At 38.5% G+C, this 24,620-nt stretch overlaps 1 protein-coding gene across 3 annotated transcripts in view; it reads right to left on the bottom strand.

The window, feature by feature from the left end:
- SLC45A3 (solute carrier family 45 member 3) overlaps window positions 1–24,385 on the bottom strand; it is a 36,139-nt gene extending 11,754 nt beyond the window's left edge. The window contains exon 1 of one of the 3 annotated variants that reach the window (XM_039338142.1): window positions 24,236–24,385. The gene's annotated coding sequence lies outside the window, so the exon portion shown is untranslated. Of the gene's footprint in view, window positions 1–3,267; window positions 3,554–17,093; window positions 17,281–24,235 lie in introns of those variants that run through there. The other 2 variants (XM_039338141.1, XM_039338143.1) reach the window with 2 other exon arrangements.
- Window positions 24,386–24,620: the final 235 nt, after the last annotated feature.

The raw sequence follows: 24,620 nt of genomic DNA, 5'->3' as shown, positions 1-24,620 counted from the left end.
CCAGTATAATGAAGTCAAACAGCAGGAGATTCACAGCTGATGAGAAAGAGGAAGAGCTTCAGATAGTTGCATAGTGAACCTACATAACTTGTAACAATAGGAGATAGCTGGTAGGCTAAATGAATGTTGTCCACGACTTCGCAATTAACAACAACAGGTCCACAGCAGGAATGGGGGCATGTCAAATGTCTTGAAAAGGACCATCCCTAGTTTCTTGGATTGTAAAGGTGAGCTGGGACTTGCAGACTTGCAAGTTTCTGTTAATGTAACCTTACAATAGAGTTATTATTCTTGGGTATGGTTCTTGTTGGGGCTGGTCCGCAAGGCTGACATATAGTTAAGAATAATTAAATTGATACCCAAGTTACTGTATCAATTACTTATTTGCCTTTCAATATCCTCACTATTAGATTTTTCCTCAGATAATGTATAAGCAAGGAAAGAAGGTATATAATAATAGAAAAATGTATCTCTTTGAGTTGGAATTACAAGCAATATACCTTTGGTAAACCATAGTTTAACATCTTAACAAAACAGACCAGTAGATGGCTCTATTGCCTCCAAGACTGCATTACTTTTATCACAGCGCTGTAAATATATTCTACCATTGTCCCTTTAACAAGATTAATATGTGATTTTCTTCACTTATGTGCAAACTGTTGGATAATAATCTTTAATAAGGATAGGGAAGATTAAATTTTCCATGATAAACAAATTCAATCCTTTATTATAGTCTCAAATCCAGTTTATTATTATACAATTTCAAAAGTCCTGTATTTATCAGTTTTCCAACTGAAATCTAACAATAATTGCTATTTACATTTGGGTCTCTTTTGTTTTAGCTGATTAGGTCTAACAGTTATTTGCTCATTCTGGCAGAAATTTAAAGTCGGAAACTATTTGGAGCCAAGAAATTCCAAGAACTCTAGATGTACTTATTAAGCACGTTTTAAATATGTTTATTTAAAATAGATACAAAGATGAGAGGTCTTCTTCTCTACAATGAATTTCCCCTTTCCTTTCTTGAGAACATATTTTTGCTGAGGCACACCCAGTCATCAAAACAAGGCATTATGCAGAACTTCCTATTTTAAACAATCCTAAAATTTATAGTACAGTAAAGTCACATTACTTTTTTCCAAGTAATACTACTTAAAAAGAGGCAGGATCAAATTATTAAAGTTGTTTTTTTTAAAAATCAGGATTTTGAAACAATGAATGGGAAGCATTCCTGGAAAACATATTTTGCAATTTTCAAATTTTAAAATATTCACACATGCACACTGCCTTATATATATGTGTGTGCATGTAAGGAGTTTTCCCTATCATTGCATGCTTTCTACCTGCCACTTTAACACCCTTATATAAATTCACTTATTGAGACAGGTAGATCTGCCACTACAAACAAATTATTTTCTTCGGCTATCTAGAAAATTATTTACATTTAAACAATTCACACAAATTCCATGCTTCTGTAATATCTGAGATTCAAGTAAATACAAAAGCTAACTCAGGGGAGGCCATTTATCTTTCACTTAACTGCCTGAAATTTATGTAATTTAAAAGAAAGCTTGATTAGTCTTTCCAAAAAAGCAATTATGGTGTTTAAGGAGGAGCTACTCTGTTCAAGAGTTGATAAGTTCACAGAGCCATCGTCTTCATTTTTTATATCTTTCCTCCCTCAAACAACTAACCATGGGATCTGTGGTGGGTAATATGAAGAGAAGAGGGGCATTTTATACCCAAACCCACCATCTCGATTTTAACAAGTATGCACACTGCATTGCTTCAGCAGGAACAGGCCATAAAAGATACAAAGAGAAAGGTGTGTAAACTATGTACTATACAGTATAGCCAAAAGAAATTAGCATGTGCCAGTTTGAGGATAGAGACCAGATAAAATGCCCCTTTTCTCTTCATATTACCCACCACAATCCCATGGTTAGTTTTATATCAACGAGAATGGAAAGATATTCATATTGCTGCCTTCTAAGGGGAAAAGGAAAATATAAAATGTGAGTATCTCCAGATGAACAAGTTTTCCCTAGCTTTGAATATAGGCTTCTTAAATTAATAAAATAATAATAATTCTGAGTTATCTGAAAGAAACATTTTGGCAAATTAGGAAACAGTTATGTTGGGAAAACTAAAGTCAGCTACGTGCTACTTTTTCATCTTTTTCTGAACAAGTTACTCTTCAATTTCAAAATTGATAAGTGGAAAACATGTATTTTATCAGTGTAACCTAAATAATTGAACAGAACAACCACAATGTATTTTAAATTCATTTCCAGGAGAATCATATAGGACTGGTGAACCTTTTTGGATGAGAAGTAAAACGTCTTCAAAGAAAAACAAGTCCAGTCGCCTCTTGAAAAAGCACCTTTGGGACAACCATGACTCCATAGATATCAACTGTTACGAAAATTATGTATAAAAGTAAGGCATTTGTGTGTCATGCTTCTAGATGTTTGCTTTTTCATTACTTTTAATCTATTATCTTGATGACAGAGGTATTTAAATATCTTGTTTGAACTTTGGTTACTATTCATCTATATAGAAGAGTGAATTGGAAACATATTTACTGTACACATTAATTTCTGCATTGATAACAACTATAAAATTGTTATTCAACTGCTAGAAGAATTATTATTTAGCCAGTAAGCTAATGAAAAGCTAATAGATCATTTAAAAACTGGTTAGAGTTAAACCTTCCTTGGGATATAAACCTGCCCTAAAGCCATAATGTTGAATACCATTTATTTAGACAAAGGGCTGTAGCACAGCATCAGTTAGCAGAATTAGATGCCACAATGCTAAGAATCTTCTGTACTCTGTGGGGCAAAACTAGATTAACTTCTTGGCCCTTGGAAATGGCAATTTTGTAATGTTTACAAATGTAATACATATTTAGCTTTCATGCTAGACATTAAGCAAATCAAAACCTTGGATTCTTCTTTCACTTCTATGCAAACCTAAATTCATGCCCTGCGTTAACACATTTCAGAAGCAAGGAGCTGTTCAGCAAAATCTAAAGCAATTCCCAACTAGTCTGTTCCTTTTCCTTCTTTTCTGTGGTAATTGATGAAACGTGTTATTTCCAGTAAGTTTCTATAATTGCAGCTTTCATTCAGTAACCTGGAAGGATGAGAAAGAAAACAGAACTATTCTGGGAAGCAAAGAGGAGAAAACAGTGTAAATTTAAACTATCCTTCACTAAAACATCTGCAGAGTCTCTACTTATTCCAAATGCTAAGATCAACTCACCTGATTACTTGCTAAAGCTGGAAACCAACAGGCTAAGAAGTTCAAGTACGCTGGTTTCCTATCCCTTCCCTCTGAAAGACAAAGCTTTTTCAGCAGAGTAAGCTTGGACCGGCATTGGGAGGGCACCAAGGAGAGGTGGGGCCAAGATCCACCCCTCTACTGTCATAGCCTATTGGTTTCAGAGCCCTCCCTGCTGCTTTTTACCTTTCCCTTTTTCCCTCCCCCCTCCCAAGTATTTGTACTGCAAAACTATTGTATATTTTACAGTGAGTTGAGAGTTCCAGTTACAATGCACAACCTTCTCTTTTGTCTGGGGAAAAGACAAAAAAAAAAAAGAGTCACAAAGCGGCAAATACACAATCATTGACAATTCAGGTTGTCAATTTCTAGGATGACATGACTGTTGAATTATTATCAGTAGGATAACTGGTACACTCCCATCTCTGCCTTTTGTAGAAAGCAGTACTTCTGCTCCAAGACATCATGTTGGTAATGGAGGTCCTAAAAGGGGACAAAAGGGGCGGGGGGGGGAGGTGAGAGACGAGATGGCTGGGAACAGCTGGGAACCCTGCCCTGAAACCATTCTCAAAAGTGATTATGCAGCTGAATAGGGCTGCCTCCACAACAGGAGAGTCTGTACTCTACTGGGTCTCTTGGAAGGGATGCAGTAGCGTCCACAAAAAGTTGGCATGGAATAAAAGCTATTGTTGGAAGAGAACTCTATTTTCTTTGCAAGTTGCTCTTCAGAACTATGTCATTCTACAGTGCTCAGCAACTTGAAGCTGCATATTCCCTATGACAAGTAGAAAGCTGTCAACTTGTATTTCCTCCATTTCTGTATTGGGAAATCCAGTTGCTATATTTGACATTTGACATGTGATCTGAATCCATTAAGACAACAGTAGAAATGAAGAATCATCAAAGGAGAAGCTCAGGTTATATAGACCAAGAACAACTGAGTTGTTCTGGGCGCATCTCCTGTTACTGCAGCTTCAATAAATCTGGGCATTAGAGAGAGAGAATAAGTGGAGCACAGCTTTAGGACCTTCTCCAAAATAGTGGTGAAAGGAAAACATCAAATGTCACTTTTGATCTAATAAATGAATTATATGATAATGCAGCCTTCAAACTGTTATTGTTTGTGATGTAGTAATACAAAGGAAATCAGCAAATATGGGACATTATCAAGCAGAAGCTTATTATGGCTTGCTTTTTTTAAAAGGGTCCTCCTGTATACTAGCAGTTTAAAAGGCAAAACTTCTTTGCAGTATAGTTTCTATTTCTAATTAAAATTTGAAAGCGGCATTTCAACTTGATGAAGATTTTTCATTCATGATCAACATGTTTTACTAACTGAATCTAAAAAGCCACAGCCTATAACTTGAAGGCAATTATGCATAGAGTTGCAAACATACTGATCCTAATCAATAAGCACTGCACTAAGTATTGTGCTCTTCAATGGATTCACACAGAAGCACACATATGCAAACACCCAAACACCTACACTTGAAAAATTTATTCCTGAATCACCGAAAGTCATTTTATATTTACCATCATGAATAGATACTATAGATAGAGCATTTATTCTATTCAGATGAATGGAGCGTATATTGTTTATATCTTGGTCATTTGGAGGAAATGTGGATCAAGTAGAAAGAAGAGGGGGAAATTATCACTCATAATTCGAAGCTTACACTTTTGCAGGTGCCTGTTTGGCTACTAATAACAGTTTCAGCAGCGAGCAGGCAGGCATTATAAACCACTAATCTCTCCCACAACACACTTGCCAAGAGACTAGGTCTGCCAGGCATAAAGCCAAATTAGATGCTAAAGTGGAAGTGTCCAGGACAGATAACTGCAGTTGCAACCCACCCTGCTGAAAATAAAACTGCGGTCATGATGAGAGTCTAATAGAACTGCTTTGTTTATTATACCTTGACATGCCAGACACCAGTGTCCATATCTTACTAAAATGAAGATGATTTAGCTATTTTGGCTATGAACAGTATTTTTTGTCTATTTATATTTTATTCAAAAGACGTTTAAATATAAAACTTAAAAAAAAAATTAAAAAGCAAACAATCCCTCCCAGAAACCAAACAAGACACTAACCTAACACATATATACCTATTATCCCCCCAGTTGAATATTACAACAATATTAGTTTCCTACACCTTGCAAAATAGGCTCCCAAAATTTCAAACTACTAATTCTATTTGCAAGTTATGTCATCTATATACCATATTAATGACAAAATAGTTAATTGGAAATACAATAAAAATAAAAAGACAAGATTAAAATTTCAAAACCCTCTGTCAGCAAGCTGTTACTGTAATCAACTCATAGAAAATTTACCATGGCTTCTTATTTATCCCAATTCATTCTAAGAGTTAACACTGATTTTTCCTAGATCAAATATCCATGTCTGTTTCTTAATACAATCTATTATCAATTGTTGTCTGGTTAAATATAAAAGTCCAATCTCCAAAGTTGGTCTATCTCAGGAGTGTCAAACTCACCACCTCACATGACGTGTTGTGACGTATCGCAACTTTTTTCCCATTGCCGGAGCTGGGGGGGACATGGTTTCAGCATGACGCATCCAGCCCGTGGGCCGGCAGTTTGAAACCCCTGGTCTATCTTCCAACAAATGTCCACAAGAAATTGTTTGCTAGTATGTGTGAAAAATATATTCCCCAATCTCCTATCCTCTTAAGGAAAACCAATTTATCACTTATCCAATCAGTCAGTTTTCTGTTGCTGTAAAAGAATGCAAGCTTGAACTTCAAGGAGGCGTATGCAATTGACTTACTTAGTTCTAAGTCTGTAAAGTCCATATTTCTTTCCAGCGAATCAGCTACTTTCAGTTCACATTCCTTTTGCGAATCTGATTTATCTACAGTTGCATGCATCTGAATATTTTCCACAGCCATTATAATTTCATCAAACTTTTTTAAAAAGTTTTCAACTAGGGACCGCATGTTAGAAATGGTCTTTTTTCAGATGAGAGCCACTTTTCTTACCTATAATCTGATACATTGTTGCTTTGTGTAACTTAGCAATGATAGATAAGAGAATTTCTCAGACAGGAAACAAGAAATGTTGAAGTAATATCCCTCAGAAAATAGAGAAGCAGGGAAGATATTTCAATCCAAAATTAAAAGAAAGGTTTAAAAAATAAGCTCCAAACTTTTTGTAAATTAATAAAATACAAAATTCTTGTAGTGAATGATCAAGTGAAAGTGCTTTCACTATCCAGGAACACACCATGATTTCCTTACAGAAAAATGAAAGTTATTCCAAAAAAGAGAATAGATCAAAGGAAACAAAACAAAACAAAAAACAGATGGGAGTCCAGCAGAGGATGATAAATCAGCATTCAACCAGCCAATCAACTTTTAAAGATAAGAAGCAAAAAACCCCAGAAGTTTTAAAAAATGAAGTTAAAACCCAGGCATTCTTAAGAAAATGAACTGCTGAGAAGAAAGATGGATGCCTGGTGATTTTCTGATCCCTCTCATAGGGAACTGTAATCTTCAAGATTCATTCACCAGACTCGCCTATAACCTCGTCAAATACAAACTTGCACAGTTGTTTTGTATGTGTAGTGTCCTACCACAGGTTCAGGTCTTATTACTATTTAAGCTGCATATTCCTCTTTTCCGCACAATTGTGTTCAACTAGATAACATATAATAGAGGCAACCACAGATTCAACAAATAGATGCATAGAGTTTATATGTGCATAAGGACAGTGTAGTATAATGTATATGCAAATCTTCTGGGCATAGATTTTGTCACTATATTGTCCACAGCTTCTAACACAATATATATTAACTAAACAAATGCTAATGCTAACAATGCTAGCCTCAATACTTCAGTTGTCTGATAGGTTAAGTGTTAATGGATATACGCTACTTTGTGAATGAATTTTTTATCATTGTTCTTATTCTTCATCTAAAAGAAATTAAAATTTCTATTCAAAATGTTAGATGTTATCTTCCTAATTATACTACATTCCCTCCCTCCCCCTGCAAAGTAAGGATTCTGAGTGTCCTGCAAATCTGCTTTTGAACCTTAAGATTCACATTTCAACAAAAAAAATAAGCATCTGCCTGCTATGAATGCAATGTAATCAATAGAGTCTAAATCAGTGGTTCTCAACTTGTGGGTTGGGACCCCATTTGGGGTCGAACGACCACTTCACGGGGGTCGCCAAACAATGCAGTCTGCCATTTTCCCCCCCTTTTCCTTAGCTGTGCTCCTCCCTTTTATTCTATTGGCTTTTGAAAGCCAATAGAATAGACTCTCTTGAATAGAGTCTAATTCTATTGGCTTTCAAAAGCCAATAGGAATTGTCCAGGCTGTCTCTGCCCTGCTGAGCCCGCCAAAAGTCCCATTCTGCAAACGGTGCTGCACCAGTTGAGTAGTCCTCGACTTACGACCGGTTGAGTAGTCCTCGACTTACAACCGGTTGGGGGCTGCGGCATTAAAAAGGTTGAGAACCACTGGTCTAAATTGATCTGGCACAGGATCAATTTGGGCTTTGCTTTGTTCTTCCCCTGGGAGACAGTCTGAAGATTTTTTTAAACACATTATAAGCCCTACCTAATGAACAGAGAACAACATTTGTCTAAGAAACCAGGAAACAAAACTCCTTTACCTGAAAACCAGGTAAGCAGGCCAGGCCTCAGCATGATTTAAAGGGAAAAGCCAGACAAAGGGAAGACAAAAATTTAAAGCACACTTTAGAAGGATGGCAACTGTTACAACAACATATATTTAACATTCCTGCAGCTTCTGCACAAATATGTTCCAATGGACCTAAAACCTTGAGGATTGTATCAAAGCGTAACAATTCAACAAATTACACCAAGCTAAATTTTTTAAAAAATTGTATAGACATGTTTTAAAAATTATGTATGGGCAAAAATAAAATCAATAAAAATCAGAAATTCTTCCAGAAGAAATTATTCAGCACCAATATATAATATTAACAAACTATACTAGTATTCAACAATACAGAAATATATGATACACATTATTATCTTTCATCACTCAATCAGAGATTCAGATGGGATTTGGCATTTTTATCCACCTATCGAGTCTTTCCAAAGGACCTGGGGCAGTATTATTATTGTTGTTGCTGTTGTTGTTGTTATATTTTCTCCTGCCCAGATGAAATAAAACATAATGGCAAACACTCCTAATCCTCTTGTCTTCTCTTTTTGCCACAACTGTGTGAGGTCAGTTGGGCTGAGAGAGAAGGCTTTCATGCCTAAGAGAGGCCTAGAATTCACAGTAATGAGAATGGGCATAGTTAATTATATTGTATACTGCTTTTCCATTTTTAAATCATTTAAAAGCACTTTTAGAAACAATACTGTAGGGCAGGCATGTCAAACTCGCGACGTCATGTGACGTTGCACAACATATCGGGCCGGTTTTGCCATTGCCGGCAATGGGGTGGGTGCGGCTTCCACATGATGCGTCCGACCCATGGGCCGGCAGTTTGACACCCCTGCTGTAGGGCAAAGTGGCAGAATTTATTATCTTCCCTCTAAATGCAAATATTGTATAGGGTTTTTTAGTCGCCAAATTAGCAGCAGCAGAATTCATCCACACAAGAGAGATACAAGGTGGATGGTCAAGCCCAAAGTTCTCAGAAGTACAAAGTTGTTTTAGAAGACACTAGAAATGGATACCCACAAACAAGGATGGAACCCATATCTTAGACATTGGAAGTTGACTTTTTGGGGGTCATCTGAAAAGTTGAAGGCACAGATTGTATTGTTAGAAGAATTTCCCGGTTCGTTTCCAGCTGGAGAAAGCCGACGATAAAGAAATTTGAGGACAGCAGCTACCGCAAAGCATATGGGAGTTTTGTCAGGGTAAATCTTCCAACAGTATTGAACGAGCATATGCTTCACAGTGCAATTATAAGCAAAGTCTCCTGAAAAGTAAATTTGATTGCTTTAATGAAGCTTAGACTCAGGGAGATGTAGAATTATAACTCAGAATTCGAAAGAGGAACATTTCAGACAACATTTTCTTTAAGCCTCACTTGATGTCATTTTGTCTAGTCTAGTTGTCTATCTTAAGGAACAGCGGGCAGCTTACAATTACTTCTCAAAGCCTGGCCTAGAAAGTAAACACTTAGCAGAGGGGAACTGGGAGTTGCTTCTTAGTAATTTAAAAATATATTTTTTAAAAGTTAACCTATTGTGAAATATTGTATGCATTTATCCTCCGAGAAAAAGACTTAGAAACCTTGGCCTTTCAAGAAGAGAGAAAAGAAAAACTGGGAAGCTATCCCCCAAACTGAATGAAAGAGGAACAGAAGAGTTATAAACTTCCTCTCTGATCTGAGAGGACAAGGGAAAAGTCCCTCACCTTTCTCTGACCCATCCCCCCTCAGTTCTTAAATACAGTATGTGCTCAGAGCAAAGAAGACAGAAGCACAGTTGTAATTTATTTAATTTCAGCTCCTTGTATTTGCTCCTGGTTTGGTAAACTGAGAGGATTATACTTCAACAGAAGCCTGCGGGGTAACAGTAACTGTTATCTTTCTAGCTCTTCATCAGAGCATGGCTAAATAATATGTTGAAAAACCCCAAGGAATGCACAAATACTTCCTTGATCTAACAGCTTCTGTAAATGGAAAAGGAAACTCACAATGAAAGAAGTTCTCTGTTTCTTTAAGATTCATGAACTGGCATTCAATTGCTGATTTCAATTCATTGAAATTTTAAATGAGGCTGGAATCACACATTCAATTACTGAAGAATGGTCTACTGAATAAATATACACGTTACTACTGAGTAAGTGTTCAGAGGATTGTTGCATAAGTCTGCTGTCTCTGTCAGTCATTGTTAGCAAAATATTCCAGCTGTTTTGTCCCTACAACAAAAAAAAATAAATTTCTAACTATACAATTTTGCTTCAGTTTTGTTTCCCAACAATCTACGTTAACCAGAAAAAAATTAGTTGGAGACTGCCAGTAAAGTTATTTGGAATGAAAATCTATTTCAAAACAAGACCTTTAAATAAAATTAAAAGGTGAGTAGAAAAAAACAAATATTCTCTGATCTGTTTGAAGCCTCTCAACTCACAGAATGGGAGTAGAGAAGAAATACATCCTTATTATCAACAGAACTGCCAGATCTGGGATGCAAATTCTGGGCAACCATTAGGTGGTAACTAGATAGAGAGCTCTCTTTGTTGCCATCTAGTGGCCATTAATATTTTCAGTTCAACTTTGGCAGCCCTATTAGCAACCAGATTCTGGACCATGCCTATTTTAATCCCCTACTAGACCAACCAATGCCTAGATGGAAATTATGGGGATTATAATTCAACAGAAACCTGCTGGCAACTTTGGTGTACTTATTTTCAGCCCTAGGAGGAAGCCAGTGGCAAATTGTAGTCCTTCCAAAAGTGCTGCCAAGAAAGCTGCATGGAGTTCTCCAGGCAGCAGCCAGGAGTCAAAATTGATTTGGAGGCACACACCGCCCCTCAAGAAAGTTCAATACCATTTTTTGGAAAGCTATTTTAATACCCCCAAGGCTTTCATTTATGCTTTATTGAGGTTTTTCCTGTACTACTTCTCTCTGTGAACCATCAAAGACAGCTGTTGCAATTTAACAGCAGAATCAATTTGCCTGACATAAAAAGGAGTGTGAATAAGAAAAGGAAACTCAGATGTTTCAGAATGACTTGCTCATTAGGCCACCATATCTACAAATCTATTTCACAGAACATCCACAGACAGCATGTATATGATCCTGAAATAAAGATTTCAGATATAATTCAATAATCATTCCCAAACTAGTACCCTCTTGATATGTTGGATTACAATTCCCAGAATTCTCAACCAGCACATTGAGGGCTGGAGGACGCCAAGTTAGTGATTGCTATATGACTGCAAAACTCACTAGATGACCTTAAGCAAGTCTTCATGTCAAGTTTTACCAGAGGGGATACAAGACAGATGTCTCCACACAGGCAACTGAACTGTTAAGTAATTTCTGTGCAGTTGTTGAATTGCAAGAATGATTTGTTGTCACATTACCCTCTGTTGTGTTTGCCAGCTTCCAAGCAAAGCAATTTAGGTAGTTTCCGGGTTATGAATGAGATCTGTTTCTAGGTCTTCTTTGAATTGAATTTGCAGGTAAATCAGAAGTTATTTAGTGTTAGTCAAATGTCTGCCTTCATATATAATACAGAGAGTCCTCAACTTAACCACTGGTCATTTAATGACAGTTTGAAGTTATGATGGCCTCAGAAAGGGTGCTTCATGATCCGTAAAGCACTTCCAGCCATTGTAGTGTCATGCTTTCCCACAGTCACATGATGGTGACCTGGATGCTTGGCAACCTGTTCAGACTTATGACTGTGACCAGTGATCACCATCTGCAATCTTCTCTGATGGCTTCTCCAGAAAGCCAATGGGGAAGCCAGCAGGGAAGGTTGTAAGCTGCTGCCAGCTGCCAGGAAGACTACCTGCCATCTCTGGGGGCTGGCTGGAAGAGCTGCCTATTGGGGGAATCTCACTTCCATATGAAACTGAGATTCCCCCATCCCAGAACTGAGATTTCCACCCCCACCACCCACCACATCACCGGACAAAGCATTTCCCCTCCCCTCCATCCACTGGGGGGGAAATCCTTCTAAAAATGTCAAGATTTAGCTCTGTTCCTACAGCCCAACGAAGGATCCGCCCCCCCCAATATATAGTTCCTGCACTTAGTCCTACAAATCCATGCTCCACAGTCAATATATACAGCATAGCAGTGCCAACTGTAACTTCTACTATAACCAAAGGCTCACAGCATTAGTAGCTTATGGCTTGGAAGATCTTAATTCAAATCACTAATCAGACATGTTAAACTTGGATTGTCAATATCCTCAGTGAGAAAGAGAAAAGTGCCTTTTAGAAATAAAGATGGGACCTCCCTCAGCAGTTTGCTTTCAAATGGGCCAGGATTAAGGATTGCCCCTCTGCCAGTTAGCCTCCTCCGCTGGTTTAATACAGAAGAATAAAAATGGAAATCAGACCAAGTGAGAAAAACCTAAAGCCATCCCAAAGGTGCCCCCCTGCCTTTAACCTCTTGGCCATGGTAGTGGGCAAGGATTAAACTCTGCTCACATGACTCGGCTGATTGCATTTATATGTCAGGATGTAAAACCCGCCCTGCTGAGCAGCCTTTTCTCTGCCTGAGGCAGGGAAAGCGGGGGTGGGGGTGGGGGCTTCTGCTGAGTGTCTCGCCCAACAAACACACAAAGGGGATTAGCCAAGAGCCTCTCAGCCCTGCAGAGTAATCCATCAAATTATCCCCTTGTTGGTGCTGCCATCCTCTTAGGGAGGGAGCAAGGCTCTAAAGGCTTTTGAAGACGCTGAAATTACCCTTGAGCCTGAAACAGTCCGTCCCCCCCAGCTGCTTCTAGCCAAGCCCCACAATGGGACAGTTGTAAACAGAAGACAACTATTTGGAAGGGAAAATAGAGGGAGCTCTACAAGGGGACAGGCAGGCAGTGTTAAAAAGGGCAGCGGCCTCTCCCATGTGTCAAAACCCAACAGGTGGCCTAGCCAGCTCTCCGGTAACAGAAACAACAGCAGCCAGGAGAAATATCTGACAATACATGCCAAGCTCCTCCCAGCCCACCCCTTCTCCATTTAGGGAAGGAGTCCCCATTTATAAGAGTTTAAGTTTGGTATTGTGTAGCAATGCCCCAGGCATTTCCCTTTCTTCCAAGCCATTTGAGGGCTTTGGGTTACTGCTTTTCCTTCTTAATGCACATGGAAGAGATCCAGACTTCAGCTGGGCTTTTCCCAGGGCTCCTTGTGCTCAGTTGCATTTGACCATCTGCCTGCCTTCTTGAAGAATGTGAAGTGAGCAGTGGGCACAGTCCAGAATTGCCATTTCTGAAGAAGCCGTTTTACAAGTACCTCATTCAAACATGGTCTGGAAGGTTATTGGAGGGTAAGTGGCATAAGAAAACAGAGCTTTGATTTTTATTAAATAATGATAAAATATACTTGTAACTTCTAAAATGGCATTAATATTCCCAGATCTCAAGATAAGGATCAAGAGTGCAAAACTGCTTCAAGGCCACGCGTGGTTTGTTCCTTGGCTTTGGTTGATCATTTCATCAGCAGAGGCCTTTATCCTTATTCACTATCCACTGTCAAATAATCACTTTTAGGTCAAGATAGTTTGAACTCATTTTAAAATCTGGACGCAGTTTCAAATTTAAAGCACTTAACTTTGTTTCAAAATGTTTTTCCAATAGGCATTGAGGGGTTAATCCAACTTTCTGGCCAAGGAAAAGGACAGTGATACATCCAGTGCTTTTTTTGTAAAAAAAAAAAAAAAGTGCCGGAACTCACACACGTCATACAACCCGCCTTGCCTACCCCTACAAGGTTCCATCCAAAAAAGGTGCCGGAACTCCATTCTGGGTGTTTTATGACAAAAAAAGCCCTGGATACATCATATGCAGAGGGACAAGAGACACACATAATCTGCACCATGCTGGGATGAAATTGCAGAGAGTTTTAGTTTTTTGCAATGTTTATCCACAACAGGACCTCTTCAAGCCTTCAAGCTCCAACAGAGTATAACTTGTATGTGCATCTGAAAACTTATCTTCCTCACAGCGATCCTATGAAATACGGTATAATATTTCAAGCCATTCAATCAGAGTCAGATAATCAATTCACACAAGGTGCTACTTCCCTATTCTATATTTGTCTAATTATAGGCAAAGAAATGTATTTTTTTTCTTTGCTATCCATCTTACCCCCACTTCGTTTCATAAGATACCATTCTTTTGAAATGGCAGACTTTTTGAGAGAATGGCAATACAGAAGTGTAGGAGTAGTGTGAAGATACAGCATTGTGTTACAGAGATAACAAGTATTAATCCTTTGACCTTACTACCTGTGCGCAAACATACATCATTATCTCTTGGCATTACAAGTATTTTCACTGTCTCACACCTCTCCTTTTACTATTAGGAAGGGTCTTCAGCAATACAGGTTGTTTTTTTTTTTTAAAGAAGTCCAAATTATCTTGCTTTTAGCATTAATTTCTACACACTCTGGGACTTTTAATCTCTTGAATCCAGCATACTGAATTTAAGTTTTTTTTAATCTCCTTCTTTCTTCAGAGTCCCTGCAAACTCACACTTATTGCAAAGTTGTAGAATACAATTCAAAGCCACCAAAGTGGCTTAGGGGTGGAGAGATTATCTGGACTGCTAGACTTCATGTTTAGAAACTAAAAGGCAGATGATTTGAAAAGTTTTCATTCTCCCCCCCCCCACACACACACATTCACAGCTTAGCCCTGAACAGAAACAAATACTTTGCCAGTTTAACATCACTCCATGACATCAAGAATCCCAAAAATGTAAAGGTCAGACTGAAAACAGCAGCAGCTAACTTTGCTACCCCTTTTGTGACAGTGCCTGGTCATGCTGTCAAAGACAATTATTTATATTTTCCATTTTGCCTTTTTCTTCCAGCCAGCATGATATAAGGACTTTTGGGCCAGCTGCAGAGGGAGAACTGCCAGCTGTTACAAGACACACTGCAGACTGAATCCAGAAGTGTCCAATTGGAAAGGAAGCTAATGAACCTAAAGAAGGATCCTATGGAACCTCTATATGTAAATATTACTAACATACCATAAAACAAAATTGTGACTTTAAAACAAATCACGCTTGCATATGGAATTCAACACATATTGGATTCAGATCCAACATAATAAGCTAAAATCAAACAAACCGTCTTATCAACTCGCACAATGTGTGAAACCCAAATAAATTCTTTCGGGCAAAATATAAGCAATCCATTGGCAAATCCAGTACAAAAATTAAAAATTTTGAATGGGAAGATAATTTGTTGCCAATAGAGAGGCCTTATTTGGTATAGAACAGTACTGTAGTGATAGGAGAAAACCACATTACTCAAAGTCTCAACCACGAGAAGCTTTGAAGAAATTATGGTAGCAAATTCTTAAGCTTTATTATATTTTTCTGACTGAAGTTGAAGAGCATAACCTTGTGCTCTTTTGTGAGGGATGGATAGGTTTTGAGTTCCAGACATACTAATGGCCCCTTCTATAAACACATAGTAAGTAACGGTTTTTGTGCCTGTGGCAGTTTTGTGGTCTGCCATTCCAGCTATTTATAATCATGCCAGCTATTTAATGTCATCATTATAATTTTTGACCACTGCAAAGAAGGAACCTGCTGATAATCTCCAAAGCAGAAGGGCATGGGATGGAATCCAAGAACTCTTATAAAAGAAAAAAGATAAGTACAAAATATGGGCTAATTTCAGTTACAGCATACTTTAAAAAAAGGCAGGACAGAAGTGGATGTAGTGGGCAGGGGCAATTCTTCTGTCTTCATTTGGGTTGAAAATGCCAGATTTTGAAAGAGTCGTCTCAGTGTTCTCTCATAAGTAACTTTAATGTCATTTTGCCACATAAATCCCATTCTTCTCAGTGATTTCTGCAAACCACATCAAACCAATGATCTCTTTAAGAAGAAAGGCATTTCCCAGCTTGCCAACATTTCTTCTGGGAGCATGGAATTTAAGCTGTTGGCAACTATAACTATTATTCCTCATCAATTTCTAAAGCTGGACTGTAGAAACATATGGCTCTTGTGCTATTGCTTAACCATAGCTCCAACTTGTCCTAGTTTCAGTAGGGAAAGTGAGAATTATAGTTGAGACACAGGTTCCTCAGTGGTCTACTGAAATTACTGAGATCAATCTTAGGAAACTTGTATTACTTGCATTTCAGTTTTCCTAAAGGCTTATCATTTAGTTAAGACTAGTTAAGATAGGCTTTCCATCATATTCTGCAATATATCACATGGTAAGGATTTAGGACAAATCAATTGATTGAAAGGAATAGTTAAAATCTGAACAGAGTACCAGCTAAGTCTCTTATACAACTGGGATAATTAATTGAAAGCTTTCCTCATAAACAGATCCTGTTATCCTGTTAGTTTCTCAACAGGAAAAGAAGGAAAGTGCATTTTGGCAATAGAGGATTGGCTAAGTTTGTACTCTGTGTCGAACTTGGCTGCTGCAAATTCTAGGCTTAGAACACACAGCATGGTTGAGAAGAACAAGGCTAACTGTAAACATGAACTCTCTCACTGGCATTCTATACAGACAGGGTGGGGAAATCTTCCTGGCAGTCTCTGAAAATTACAGGCATATTCTTTTCCTGTTAGTCATTTATGTTTCATTTCTTCAGAAATCTCAATTTTCCAGATCAAAGATCATGGGGAATACACATGGAGTGGAAACTTCTTCTCTCTCCTATATTACACCTGTATGGTACCTTCAAATTATGCTTTCTATAAATAATACATTTTAGTTTCCAAAAAGTGCTTACTGTGCATTGTAAGTAGTGAATATACAACATAAGAATTAGATCAATACGCAAGAACAAACAAGTATACTGAGAGGGAATGATGATATAAAGACAGTCATAACTGCTGCAAAATCTGAGATTATTTTTCTGGGGCCACTCATATTTTCATATTGCCCAGAAGTAAAAATAGAGATAACCATAAAAAAACAGAATCTGAACAAGTTGAAAAAACATCTAGGAAAACAGCAACGGCAAACTATTTCCATACAAGAAAACTATAGAGGTGCACTCAGGTAGTCACCAAGAATTTCATGTGACTCTTAACCTTTAAATATAGTAATGCTAGAATTCTCTTCCTCCCACCCCAAATTCAATCTCAGCCAAGAAGCAGTTACATAAAATGCAAATATGAAAAAAATGATCTTACATTTGTCACCTGGGAAATGCAGTATCCAGGGGTGGTTTTCACAAGGCTCAGTGTAACTCTCACAATGCTTTGTGTAAGTCACTGTGAACTTTGGAGTTAATATACACAGGATGGTATATTTAATCACCCTGTTCATTGGCTGGTTCAATATGGCAAAGGTGATGAAATTTATAACTCTGCCCAATAGTATTAAGCCACTTATTTCCCTACTGTTCCATCTGACTGCAGCAAAGGAGAGGCAGGATACTAAGATTCTCCTCCCACCATCCACTCATCCACCCTCCTTTTATCTGGGACAAGCTGCCATTTGGCTACTCCACTCATCCCAAAATAATCAACAGCAGTGAACATTACAGCTGGACATTTTGCAACTTAGTTATGTAACATTTATGAAAGAGTGATGGCTTATTTGCTTATCTTCCTCCTTTCAGAGTCTCTGTCTTGTTTTTCTTCATTAGTCGCTTAGATTTTTTATTTTACTACTTTTTCAGAAATTTGGCAAGGCACAAGTAAAGATAAACACTTATACCAAAGAGAGCATGTATGCTCAATCTCTTTCTCTCTTTGGGTGAAGCATTAATTTACAGGGAGCGATAGAAGAAGCAGGGTTAACCAAAGCTAACTGGAAATGAGTATGAGTATTATAATGCGACCTATGGATTTGATTTGGTTTGAGAAATATAACTGAGGAATAAGTCTCAGAAAACCCTATGGGCCTCCCAATATCACTTCACACAAAAAACATTTTAGTAAAGCTAGCTTGCTAACTAAGCCCTATTCAACAGTTATACCTGAAAATGATTCATGATTAATTCCCATTTTGCAAAATTCAATAAAACAGCTATGGTAGAGAGAGCGAAATGATAATGCTGCTTTGGAATGAAAAAAATCCTGTCCCTTTGATTCAAAAATCTAATGTCACTATGTCACTAATGACAATAATGAATACTTTTCAAATACAAGGAATAAGGAGATTGTTCTCAGTAATCAAAAAGAAATGAAAAAAGCTGCATTGCATGTTTCTTTCCTGAGACAGTTAAGTACACATTCTGTTATATTTAACTTTTTCTTGGCTTTCCTGTAATACATTAGGCTGCACTTAAATTACTTTCAAAACATGAAGCTGGGTTTTCCTTTTTCTGCACTCATACCTGTCTACAGTTCAGAACCTTTGTGTCTTTTGCACATGGACTTTAACCACAGAGATTAGAAACTGTTTTTCTGAACACCCAGGTAACAACAATAGGAGTGTTAAGTAACTTTAGGTTCAGAAATTAATGGCTTCTATGCTCTTAAGGTGATAATGCAGTACTGTCTACCTGAACATAAGGTAAATCCGACCCACAGGTTGGGGGGGCAGTGTCAAATTTCTTGTATCCAGAAACACCTAATTGAAAAGAACACTGAAACTCTCTTGGCAACTAGCAATACAGACTAGCAATCACTATATGGCAGTAGATTAGAAAGAAATGAGAATTGGCTGCCATTAAGAAGAGAGTGAAGTTGCAATTCGGAATACTACAATACTGTATGTGGGAAGTGAATTTTGATGCTTGCCAAGCAGCAAAGCAAAATTGTTAGCCCAAAAAATTGGCTGCAAATATATAAGCTGGAAGGAATCTTTCAAGCACCTAGGACAGTGGTTCTCAACCTTTTTAATGCCGCGACCCCCAACCGGTCATAAGTTGAGGACTAAACAACCAGTCGTAAGTTGAGGACTAAACCGGTCGTAAGTCGAGGACTATCCAACCGGTCGTAAGTCGAGGACTTTCCCTGCCCGGGAGCGCCGTGCATGCATGGTGCCACCCCCTGCGCCGGCCGAGGCGTAGCTGGCAAGCGGCAGAGACGGAGCAGGCCGACCACCAGCTGGGCCACCAGCTGCCCAGCCCAAGGGAGGTAAGGCACCCACCAGGCCCCACGCGCGCCAGCAACCCTCCCTGCGCCTGCCGGCCTCCCACCTCCCACCTCTGGCCCTCTTTTACTTACATTTTTAGTAGTTGCTCAGCAGGGAGGGTGGAAGCTTCCAGACAGCTTGCCTTCGCTGCAGACAACTTGCAGCACCGTTTGCAGAATGGGGTTTTTGGCGGGCTCAGCAGGGCAGAGACAGCCTGGACAATTCCTATTGACTTTTGAAAGCCAATAGAATTGGACTCTATTCAAGAGAGTCTATTCTATTGGCTTTCAAAAGCCAATAGAATAAAAGGGAGTAGCACAGCTAAGGAAAAGGGGAAAAAATGGCAGACTGCGTTGTTTGGCGAACCCCGTGAAATAGTCGTTCGACCCCAAATGGGGTCCCGACCCACAGGTTGAGAACCACGACCTAGGACATGTTCTATAGTACAGGGAAATCCTTGACTTACAATAGTTTATTTAGTGATCATTCAAAGTCACAACAGCACTGAAAAAGTAACTTATGACCATTTTTCACATCTATGACCGTCATAGCATTCCCCATGGTCACAAAATCAAAATTCAGATGCTTGGCAATTGACTCACAGTTATGATGATTGCAGTGTCCCGAGGTCATTTGATTACCTTTTATAGCCTTCTGACAAGCAAAGTCAGTGGGGAAGCCAGATTTCCATGTTACTAATTTAACAGCTGCAGTAATTCATTTCACAAATGTGGCAAGAAAAGTTCTAAAATGAGGTAAAATTCACTTAACTACTTTCTTGCTTAGCAACAGAAATGTTAGGCTCAGTTGTGGTTGTAAGTCAACTTACAACTACAACTGAGCCCAAACTTTCTGTACTACTTGTACAGGAATACCTGTATTACTTTTTCATTCTACCTGCACAGGTAGAATTAGGAGGCAATAATTTGATATGTCAGTGATTATTTTTCAGTTTACCAAATACAAAGACAAATATGATAATTTTCAATATACTAGCCATAACAGTTCCTACTGATCTAAAACCAGTCTCACATTTAAATGTCAATGCTTTACTTTAAACTTCCATTTTTGAGATACAACACAAATGAAACTAAGGCTAGATGAATGCTATGGAAAGAAAGTTAGGCTTGCTACACCACTGTCTAGACTGATACACCACTATCTTACTAGCAAATATAGGAACTAAACAGTTTAGGTCAGTCTTTCCTAACCTTGTATCCTCTCCCATGTGTAATTGTGCAAAGAATGGGAAGACTGTAAACATTGTAATTCTCCGCCACTATAACTGATGCAGCCTTAGAATTATGTGAGTTGTGGTTCAACGTATCTGTAGACAGCAAAGTTAGGAGGAAAAGAGCCCCTAGAGTAGAAAACATCAGCTGAATCATACCTCAAAAGAAAACAGGATCTGCCAGTATATAACATAATAGTGTTGTATGTGCAAAAGCTACGCTCAAAGTATTCAGTGCTGTTTTGTACATGTTTTAGTCAATTATTATTATACTTATTTACTATATATTATAGACTGCCTTCAAGACTATTTTACCGACTTATGCCTGATAAAGATCATTTGCATACCCAATAATATGTGGTGCTCAAAAAATACAATTCACAAAACTGATGCTACTATTTTGAACTTTCTCCTTATATAATATGCAAGAGTGTAACACAAAATCACAGAATTGTTAGAAGATATGTCATAATTTCAGGCAAATCTCAGACTTTGCTCTATAGAAAAAGGATTAATGTGCTTGTCATAAAATTGATCATTGGAAGCAAAATAAAGACTTATAGCAGAGTAAGATGAGCCATATGAACTAGCAATTCTGTTTATAACAGGAGGAATGGCTTAAATCAACTGAAACAGCTATAAGTAAGGCTCATGTAAGCTACCTTCTAAGTTAGGAGAAAGCCATCTTTGAAAATACCCAATGTATTTATGTCGTTCAATGTGTCCTGTTTTCATCAATTTTTGGATAGAATGATTTTGAAATATTCAAGACTAACGGAGAATAAGGATTTAGTGAAAGTGTGTTCAACCTTTTGGTTTACCTGGGCTGCACTGAGTGAAGAGGAATTTCTTGGGCTGCATATAAAATAAATATAGTTAATGTCTATAAATAGCAAACTTCCTTTATTTTCTTATATTTTTATTACCATCTTATGGGGTTGCATTGTGTGCTTAGTCTGCTTATATATACACAGAAACATACAGAAGTGCATGTGCCACTTGTGTTTAAACCTATACAGTTTCATACATACTGGAATAATGTCACGTCAGATCTAAATTGCAGACTGGCAAAGAAAAGCTACCTCCCACTCATTCCCTCTTTTACTAGTCACTTCTCTTCTAAAGTGCCAATACTACTGACTGGTCATTTTAGGTTATTAAGAGTTTGTAATCTCCAAATACCCATATAGCATAACATATAGCAGTTATAATAAATTTTATCCTCTGACATAATTTTGTGATATCCAAGAGGAAGACGTTCATGAGTGCAGAACTGCAAAGATTTTTATGAGTGAGCCTAGATCACTCTATCAGCTCACTAGCTCTGAGCTAAACCTATCTGAAAGCAACTAAGCCTACTCATCACTCAAATATTTGCAATTCCATTATTGCTGCAGCAAATTATGGGTATATGCTTGTTTTAGCAGGTGCCCAATACTTCAGATAATCCCAAGTAAAACACTAGGGTAATATCCCACTCCGTCATAAAGGCTTAGTACTGCTTAAAGTCCATTATTTGGTTTCCCCAAAGCTAAGTTGTTTTTTTTTTAAACCTAGGCAATAGCTTTTATTGGATTAACTTCTGCTGATATAGGAGTGTGCAAACTTGATTTTCATAGGCCTGTTCCACAAGTAAAGCTAAGAAAGTAACACAAATACCAGTCTGCTTTTGGGTATTACAAATTAATCTATTTTTTTTTAAAAAGACTCACATAGATTATTACTGATTTACAGTCAACATATAGCCTGTGTCAGAAAGTTAAGGGATAGTTGCTTTCCCTTTAGATCACGAAAGAGTTTGGTTAATTATTAGAAAAACATCACTTCTTAATCACAAGACATACTAAGCAATCTACCTCTTACACATCTGTTGTGGCATGGGCATTATGAAATCCTTGATGGAGTTTTGTTTTCTGTTTGAGAAAGAAACCAAACCCTACGATCTATCAAAGTTAATCAACGACACCAGCTTACATGCCCAGCTGGGAAGGTTTTGCTGGATTCTTTGGTTAGCAGAATCCATAAAAAAGTCAATTTTGGATGAGGGGAAAGAGTTTTTTCTTTGTCCAACCTGCAATCCTCCCTCATGCATCTCAGTTCTCCACACAATTCTGAAGTGATCAATAAAGCAATCTGAAACATGCAGTGGGAAAGTGTTACATGAAGCAATCTTACCTCAGTTATATATGTTCTGGGCCACTGTTTGTTTATAGTTCTTAAGAGCCAATGATGTAATACATTTTATTACTATCAAACAGCAGCACTTATCACCATTATCAACAACATCAGACCTAATGCTTCAAAGCTTCTGGGTTAGCTGCCATTTTATATTTCATAGTACAATAGTCCTTGTGACAAAGTTGTCCTGGGTCACAGTACCTAAATTTAACGTTTAGTTATTTATGAATTTATATAGCAAAACAGGTGCTAGGTGCCTTGAAAACAACTAACTTGTCAGTGCAGTATTACAACAAAATTATAAACAAAAACTTTTTATTCAATATTTTAATTTTTAACTACCCATCTCCCCAAACTTTAAATGCCAATTACTAAAAAGCCCTGGTCAGACTTCACCAGTCAATCTAGTACTAGCTCCCAGAATTTCTTGACAGCACGGTTATGTAGTCTGCTATTTCTGGACAGCAAGAGAATTTTCTTCACCCAAAGTCACAAGGCTATAATGAGCAACCCAGTTGTGACAACTGAAAATACCTTTCTTTCCCTAGAGGTTGGCAGCTTTGCTTATTTGATAGCAGCAATCAATACACATTTTCTGAAGAAACCTTGGAGTTAGTGGCTGAATGTTTTAGATAATTTTAGATAATTTAATCCCACACCATTTGGGTTTTTAAAAAGGAAGCCCTGGAAAGCAGGCCAACTGTAGCTAAAGACAAACTTTTAAAACAAAATTTCTACATTTCCAGAGGCAAATTCTCAGTTTCCAGAAATGTTAATAACTCCACAGTAGGAAGAAAGAGAAAAGAATCTTAAATTTCTCCCTTGACTGATGAAAGAGGTTTAAAAACATTTTTTTGTACTTTATAAAATAGAACAACTCGGCTATGTCAAATTGGAATCTGTGCTCTATGGATTTCCAACAATTAACAAGCTTTAGAAAGCTTAGACTATATCAAGCCAATAGGAGAGAGCAGGAGTTCAGGGAAGAATTAAAGGAAAAGAGGGAGAGAAGTTCTCTCTAACCCGAAGATCAATTTTCCCAAAGCATGGAGGTATTCCTTCGTCATCTAATAGGTTACCACTCATTAAGCAAGGATCAGAAACCTACGGGCTACTGCTATCTAAACATTCATTTTATTCGTTTATCCGCAACATTACACCCCCAACGCCACGTATCCAATGAACAGCTCTCAAACCCAACTGCTCCAGGTTGAAAGTAACTACGGGAACAGAAATAGCAAAACGTGAAACCCTGAGCAGATCGAGAACCAAAATAAACTCCGCGATTAATATATGACTCATACCTCCTGCAGCCCCACCCCTTTCCGGACACGAAAGCATAAGATTTTCCAAAAGAGCCGAGATTACGATGATCAAGCAAAATAACTTTATGGTGGTGCGCTTGCGGTATCTCAAATGGAGCGAGCGCTGCCAACAATGTCCTATTCTTAAATACTGAGCCGGCTCTTCCCGCTTGTCGCCGACCCAACCACCCACGCTCCTCCACAGCAGCCGCCAGAGGAGGAGGATGAGGGAGAAGGCACTGGGGACGCCGGCCTCCCCAGATCCCCCACGCGGACCTGCCCGAGCTGAGAGGAGGCGCCGGCCTCTCAGGGAAAGCCGTCGGAGCGCTGGGGATTCTTTAACGATTCACCTTCCCAGGCGCCAACCGACTGCAAAGCCGGACGGAGCCGAAGGAGGAGAGACTCTTTCCAGTAAGGGAAAGCGGCCCCGACTCTCCAGGAGATGCCCAGGGTTTGAAAAAGAGCAAGGGCAAACATGTGAACTGACTACATAGGAGGAGGCTCGGAAACACTAACGCACGTGTTGCTGAAGTACCTGGTAAAGAGACGCAGCAGCTCGTTCGCCTTCTCAAAGAGAAGACGCATCTCCGCTTTTGCCCCCCGAGCGGTGAATTACGTGTGGGCACAATCGCAAACCGGCTCGCGTTCTACCGCCTTTTAAATTGCTAGACCTCAAGGCGCATGCGCCTTTGCCTTGGGAGTGACGTTGACTTGCCCAAATCTGGGGCCGAAGGAGCATTCCTTGTCTGGAGACTGGGCGAAGTGACTTTCTCGTCTGCTCCCGCGAGCTGTAGTTCAAGGCTGCGACTCGCATAAGTTCCAGCCTTTGGGAATTACCTGATTACATTATTGCAAAAAGCAGTTCTTCACACACACCCCAAATTATGTGAATCTCTAAAATTATGGCCAAAGGGTTAATG

The sequence above is a fragment of the Crotalus tigris genome, unplaced genomic scaffold, assembly GCF_016545835.1.
Source record: "Crotalus tigris isolate CLP2741 ecotype Arizona unplaced genomic scaffold, ASM1654583v1 scf7180000017692.518282, whole genome shotgun sequence".
NCBI classification, from domain to species: domain Eukaryota; kingdom Metazoa; phylum Chordata; class Lepidosauria; order Squamata; family Viperidae; genus Crotalus; species Crotalus tigris.
This window is presented reverse-complemented; position numbering and strand designations above follow the sequence as displayed.